General features: G+C 52.4%; 1 long non-coding RNA gene across 1 annotated transcript; it reads right to left on the minus strand.

Annotated features, from left to right (window-relative positions):
* Positions 1-24: 24 nt before the first annotated feature.
* LOC130708316 (uncharacterized) lies at positions 25-6,633 on the minus strand. Its single transcript, XR_009008525.1, has 3 exons — positions 6,357-6,633; positions 5,592-5,764; positions 25-4,770 (listed from the first exon to the last, which is right to left on the minus strand). It is a non-coding gene; the product is annotated as an uncharacterized LOC130708316 (long non-coding RNA).
* Positions 6,634-7,245: the final 612 nt, after the last annotated feature.

Here is a 7,245-nt window from a genome sequence, read left to right on the forward strand (position 1 = left end):
TTTTTATAAATCACTCAGGTGCTGGCCAATTTAAAACTTGTCCCCCCCCCAAAAATAAAATAAAATAAATAAAACTTGTCCCATCTTTTTCCAATCTTCCATGGTTAGCAACAGTTGACAGTTTGTTCTTGTGAGAATGGACCAATAAATCAACAAAATGTTGTATCTGATCCACGAGAATATACACCGGATGCATCTGTCCTAAGTGCTGTGGTTGGTTTTGGCGAAATGCAACTGTGTTTATAAACACATTAGAAAACCTATTTTTCCGCCCCTTTCTTTCCCTCAATTCAGAGACAATGATCCCAATGACCTCTTTAGACATATTGTTACTAAGTGTGGTTGTTTCAATTATCAAACACCAAATGAGCTTGCAAAATAAGACAAGGATAAAAGAAGAAGTCTGGAAAAATCACCTTCCTCTTCAGTATCAATAAATAACACTAAATTTTCAATTGAATTTAAAATGTACATGAAGAAAACAGTTTGATGCAACCTTCTGCATTCAAACTTTCGAGAAGAAACCAGCCCTTACTTGTCAGTTTCCTAAGGATCAAGGACTACATTCCCTTATCTTCATATCCCCAGGGCATGCAACAGACACTCTCAAAAGATGGATGCATAGATGGAAAAAACAGAGCTGCCTTTTACCCACATTGTTCAGAACCCATCAAATTCCTATAATCACAGAATTAAAGAATGTTAGTGATGTGGAAGGAATTGAGCTCAGGAGAAGTTACACAACTTGCCCAAAGCCACGTAGCTATTTAACAGCAGAGACTGAACTTGATCTATCACCCCTATAAAGAACGCAGGGCTCTCAAGCTGTACCAGAGCTTCCCAGCTAAGGGCAAGTCTCCGTGGCCTTTTGGAAGCTTTTGAAATATGCCTCTGACACCAGGGAAAGTGTCACATGGGTGCTTTTCTTCACGTATCTAATCAATATTTACTGCAGAGCAATCTTCACCTACACTCTTCGTTACTCTCAGGAATTAAAGAACCACTGACTCTCTCTCCAACTTGCCACTTCAGGCCTCTGAGATGAGAGATTCGCTACTTGTGGTATGAAATCCTTCTCCTGTCTCCCAAAGCTTTCCGATTTCACCTCGGGGATAAATCAAAAGCATTTCCATGCTGTTTATATTAGAGTGGCCTTTTGTTGAAGAAACATGCTTTATAATTTCAGGCGCTGGGACTTTTGTTTACAGACGGAATTAAGTACAGGTTGAAACTGTGGCTTTTAGACATAACACTGCAGGAGAAGCTTACGCTCTACCACGTAAGAAATCTTTCTCAAACTCCAAGAGACTGGCACCTCCAAATCAGTGAGCTGGGCAGACAGCATTTGTTCCTGCCTGCTGGCACACAGCTCAATGCTACGGCCACATGGCCCAAACAAGAGCTCCAGGAGCCTAAGCCAGCGGTACCAGTGCCACACCTCTGATGTGCAGACAGGGCAGCCCAACGGGGAGTGCCCTGGGTCAGAGACTTGGAAGCAGAGAAAGGAAACGGAGCATAGCTCAGATGATATTACGTTCCTGCTCTAAACCCTTCAGTGATTCCCACTGCCTGCTGTGCGACACTCAGAATCCTCACCGGGGCTTACAATTGGGTCCCAATCTATTCCTCCTCCTTACCTCCTGGTTCCCTGCAGGCCTACCATGTTCTAGATGATCCAGACTGTTCTATCTCCCTGAACAGTTCAATGACGTCACCACCTCCACACCTCTGCACAAGGTGCCTCTCCCCTGAGATGCTCCAACCACTCCCTCCCTCAGATCTCATCCTAAGTGCCACCTCTTCTCTAGAACCTTTCCTGAGTTCTCCTCCAACCTCCCAGGCCTCCCCCAAGTGGAAGTGGCCTCAATCGCCATGACACTCTTGCAGTCCTTTTGTAACCGCCCATGGTAATTATTTTCTAAACGGTGTGGCAGCAATTTGGGAATGTTTTTTCTTGCTGTCAGTCAGCATTAGCTGAGCATCTTCCGTGTGTCAGATGCTGTGTTGGGTGCCTGGGACATGAAAATAAATAAAGTCAAGGTTCTTGCCTTCAATGGGCTTATGCTCTAGTGGATGAGATGACACTAGGACAAAGAGTTATACCTAGTGCAGGGGGGAAATGAAATATGAGAGAGATGATGGCATTTTAAGTTGGGTCTGAAAGAGAAATGTGTTCACTGGGCAAAAAAATAGAGAGGGAGGAAGGGTTCTTCGAGGGAAAAAGAACATTATATACAGCAGTGCTTGTCACAGGTTTTACTGAATGAATAAAACAAAGGCCGGGAAGGTTAGCTCCTTCCTGATTGGTTAGCTCCCTGCTCACTACTGTCTACATTTACTGAGTGTGTTCACGACTCCCATCCCTCACAGCAACCCCGGAAGTTAGGCAGCACCATCCTCATTTTATGGATGAGAAAACTGAGGCTTCCAATGCCCAAAGCCCCAAAGCTGTCAAGTAGCAGAGCGTGGCCGGTGTTCCTGATACTATAAGGTTGTACTAATGAGTTCGCCTTCAAGGACCTAAATATAAAGCAAACTCTTAGCTCTCTTCCTCTGAGCCTGGGTGGACCACTCCGGGCAGCCCTCAAATACCCAAAAACCATCTCAGGGAACACATACTGCGAGGGAAGAAGAGAGAAGCAGCCGAAGCTGTGCTGCGTGCAGATTCTGGGAACAGCGAGGCCCTGTGTCTCCCTATAAACCTGATGTTACTCCTCTCACGGTACATGGTTTTAGTGGCCCCAAATGTGGGCCCTCTGTCCTAAGATATAAACGGCAACCGGGAAAGAGCCATCCAAAAGTCACCTCAGGCCAACTCAGGCTCATTAAAGCTCCCTTAGGGCTCCGAGAATTGAATGGAACCTCTGGCTTTCTAGGAGAAAGCATTTCGTTTTTGACAGAGTTCTTTTCCCCCCTTTTCTTCATCTGATCATTTTCTCAATTTTTCCCTTTCACGTTCAGGCTTTTTCTGTAACTCTTGTATTGGGCACATGCCCTTCTAGTTTTTCCTCCTAGCTGGGACTATTATATCTTGCTATTGTCATGTTCCTTTTCCATTGAAAGCAATCAAAAATGAAAATCCACATTTCAGAACAGTGTCTATTAAATAGGCACCTTTTCATGGTTGGAAAAAAAAAAAAGAGCACTCTCTGAGGGCTGAGTTTCAGTTCTGTGTGTCACCTAAAGATTAGACACTTGGGTGAGACTTCTGCCTCTTCACAGGCCATTTGTATTTGGGTATTTGGGAGAGATGGTAGAAAGTCTGGAGTCAGAACCAACTTGTTCTAAGGAATTCGTCGTCGAAAGCATTGCTAATCAAAGTGTGGTCCTGGGACCAGTAGCAACTGCATCGCTTGTGAGCTTGTTGGGAACGGAGACTCTCAGGCTCACCCCAGACCAGCTGAACCAGAATCTGCCGTTTTGCAAGATCCCAAGTGATTCGTAAGTACATTAAAATTTTAGAAGCACTGGTCTAGAATTAAAAGGGATTTGCTTTAATGAAACCATCCTGTAGCCTCCACGTGGATTTCTTTCCGAAGAAAGAAATCTCTGTACAGTGAACTCCATAGAGCAACCTCCACCACCCTTTTCCACCCAAATTGTTTATTCATGGAAGACTTCTGAAATGATAAATCATCTTCCAGAAATCACACTCAGCCTGAGGGAGTTCCAGATGACACAAAGCTGATGGCCAGCCTTTCTGCGGCCTGTGGGAACTAAGAAGGGAGAGGTGATAGGCGACCCTCGTCCCGCCTCCTTTAAGGCCCTGGATCTTTTTGTTGATATCTTTGCCTCTCGGAAGAGGGGAGCGAAAGACGTGTTGTACAACCGCACGGGTGACTAATGTGAGACTGAGGGGGCTGTGCTGTGTACTGAGCTCTGAGATCCTTGAGTGGGGGGATGCTCTGTAAACACAAATGGCAGAACCAAGGGCCAACCAAGTCCAGGCTGTGCTCAGACCTCACACTTCCAATAACAACAGTCAAGACACACACAGATGAACCCAGACTAACCTGCCATCTACACTGGAGAAAGGAACAGAGAGGATGGAGAATCACGTGCACCTGGTTTAAGGAAATGACAGCTAGAGCTGGAGGCAAGAAAAGAGAAGAGGGGAGGTGATGACCAGGCCCTGCTCGAGGCTGTCCTGCCCACCTGGTCCCACTCACCCTCCAAGTGGAGCTAAAGCTCACGGGCGGACAGAGGCTGTGACCAGAGCCCTGGCAGGCCACACAGGTGCTGGCCTGGCATCCCACTTGACCTTGTCCTCGATGAAGAGGACACCTGCCTCAGAGACATTTCTGTAAAAAAAGGGAGCACCAAAAAAGTTACCCCTTGTTGAAAAACCAAAACCGGGTCCCCCACCCAAAGTGAGTGTTTTCGCACTAATTCCGATAAATATGGACATCACAGGAAGCTCGTTTAGACTCCTGGCATCTCTCAGACCTCTAAGTGCAACACCTGGGTTATTGATTCCTCTGTGTTAAAGCCCAACTTGGTAGTGCCCTCCCCACCTCTACTAATTTTTCACCCATTATTTCCATCTTCACCTTTGAATTCTCTAAAACGGCAATATTTTAAAACACTAAAATGGTTTACTTGTATCAATCAATACCTGCTTTTCCACCAATTATAATTTATTTGTAGATTAACAGTTTTTCAGCTCCAGAAACATGATTCTGTCCTCTTAATATGCCCACATCAGCAAGCTCTCACAGGAAGTCTGGAATGGACAGCAAAGGGCAGTGGTGGCAGAAAGACCCTCAGGCTCTGAAATCCAGACAGGAATGCCATCCATCTTCCTCCACCACAACCAAAAGACAGCCCTCCCCCCACCAGAACCGAATGCATCAGAGATCAGCCGCCCCTGAGGACTGAGGCTCTGAATTTGATTTCAGCTAACTTCCACTTCACAGAAAAGCACTCGACTTTATTCCCCCTGTACCTCAGACCTGGATAAGCCAAGCAGTTCTCCAGAAACACATCTGAAGGAACACCTCTGCATCCCCTCCCCACCGCCAACATGCACGGGCATGCCTGAACACACCACCTCCCAAGGCAAAGAGAAAGTTAACTTTCAAATAAAGCTGTCCTGCAGCCAGTCTGGTCACATTTCCAGACCCTTCACATTCACAAAGGTGGTTCTTGCAACTCTGGCCTAAATCCAGAAGCTGAAAACTGACCTCTGCCTGCTGAGGGCACAGACCAGGGTCAAAGGTCCACAAACACACGTTCGCCACAAATACACCACTTTCTTTCTTTCTCTCTCTCTCTCTCTCTTTTGACCAAAGTGAGAATAATGGGCCAGGCTTATTGTCTTTCCTTCAGAGAAGCCAGGATGGGCGGCTGGTGGGAAGCTCCAGACAGAATGTGGGCGTGTGAATCTATACAGGCTCCACAGAGGAATTTTCTGGGAACTCCAGGGGTTTTGAGGAAGGGTGGTCTCAGGCTGGGACACAGGGGCTCCTCGGATTCTCGGGTACCCCAGAAGTCTGGGGTGTAGGGGGGGGCGGAGTGGCAAGGCTATCCTGACAGCCAGGCGCCCCTTCCCTGCCGTCCCAGGCCCTCCCCGCCACGGCGGGGTCACTCACCGCCCGTGAGCTGTGCAGGGCCGAAGCACAGCGCCAGCTGAAACCACAGGATCACGGCCAAAAGAGTCTCTGGGGGGACTGAGGCTGCTGCTGCTCTAGAAATCCATCTCCATGGCTCGGGTTCATTCCATGATACATCTTTCATCCACAGAGGGCATCCGGCTTGCAAGAGTCTGCAACCAGGAGCGAACACGACGATACCCCAGGCTGCCGGGGCGCCGGGGGCCACGCTCCCCCTCCTCCGCCCTGGGACCGGGACCCCCGGCTTCCCCTGCTCCTTCCCCATTCCTCCCCCGCGCGGCCCCCGCCCCCTTTCCCACGGCGAGCTCCCCCCGCTTCTCCCCAGCGCGGGCTACACTGAGTAACAGCCGCCGCGGGATGCTGCGCGTGCGGGAGCGATGGAGGAGGGGAGGGAGGGCAGGGGTTAGCGCACATTGGCTCCGCGCCGGTCCCCCGGATTCAGCGGCTGTGACCACGACAGGAAAGTCTAAAGCCCTCCAGCCTCTCGGGGCTGAAAAAACACTTTTCCCCGGGCCTATACATTTCACTCTTAGGAATCTCACGAGGTGGCACCGGATCCCCCCAGCTACTTCTCTGGTTTTCCCCAGGATCGGGATGGGTCCTACTGCCCAGTCCCCAGTGAGATTTCTCTGCGCTGTCAAAAAATTCCTCCCTCGGGGAGCAGAGCCAGGCACCAACTCCCCCTCCTCGGCCTGCGAGCGCCTCCCCGGAATGGAAAGCCCCTTCCGGGGCTCTCGGTCTTACCTGTGGGTCTCATGCATGCAGCTTCCTTCCCTCCTCCGCCTCCTCCCCCCGCCAGTCTAACCCGCATCTGTGCGCGACCTCTGCTGCCGCCGCTGCGCGAGCGAGCGAGACGTTAAGCCTCGGCGGCGGCGGCGGCAGCGGCGGCGCCGGCGGCGCCCGGCTCCAGCTCCCCGCGCCTGCGCTCTCCCTCCCCAGGCTCCGGAGCGGACGCGTGAGGGAGTTGCGGGGGGAAGGACGACAGTCCGGTCGCGCGCCCCCGAGGAGGTACCCGCGCGCCCGCTACCTGAGCTCCCGAGCGCGCGGCGGCGTCGCGGAGAAAGGGAGGGGGAGGGGGCGGCGGCGGCGGCGGCGCCCGGCTCCAGCTCCCCGCGCCCGCGCTCTCCCTCCCCAGGCTCCGGGAGCGGACGCGTGCTGGAGTTGCGGGGAGGCGGGAGGACGACAGTCCGGCCACAGTCCCCCGAGAAGGCACCCGCGCGCCCGCTACCTGAGCTCCCGAGCGCGCGGCGGCGGCGCGGAGAGAGGGAGGGGGCGGGGGCGGGGCGGAGGCACGCAGCCCGGACACGCACGAGGCGGGCACGCGCCTCCGCAGACCCAGCCAGCGCCGCGGCTGGGGAAGGGGCCCCGCGAGCGCGGGGAGGGGGAAGGGACCCTCCGCCGCCGCAACCAATCGGAAGCCCGCGCGCCTGCACGTGTCGGCACAGGCCTAGGGCCGGGTCGCCCCTTTCCTGGCGCAGGACGGCGGTCTCCGCATGCGCTGCGCGCGACTCCGGGTGGCCGCCGCGGCCTCCGCGCGTCCTCCGGTGCCCCCAGAGCGCGGCACGGCGCGGGAGAGGGCTCCGCTTTAGGCTGCTGCCGCGGTGGCGGCTCCAACCCGTGGGACAAGAGTGCA

Source organism: Balaenoptera acutorostrata, chromosome 1, assembly GCF_949987535.1.
Source record: "Balaenoptera acutorostrata chromosome 1, mBalAcu1.1, whole genome shotgun sequence".
Taxonomy (NCBI): Eukaryota; Metazoa; Chordata; class Mammalia; order Artiodactyla; family Balaenopteridae; genus Balaenoptera; species Balaenoptera acutorostrata.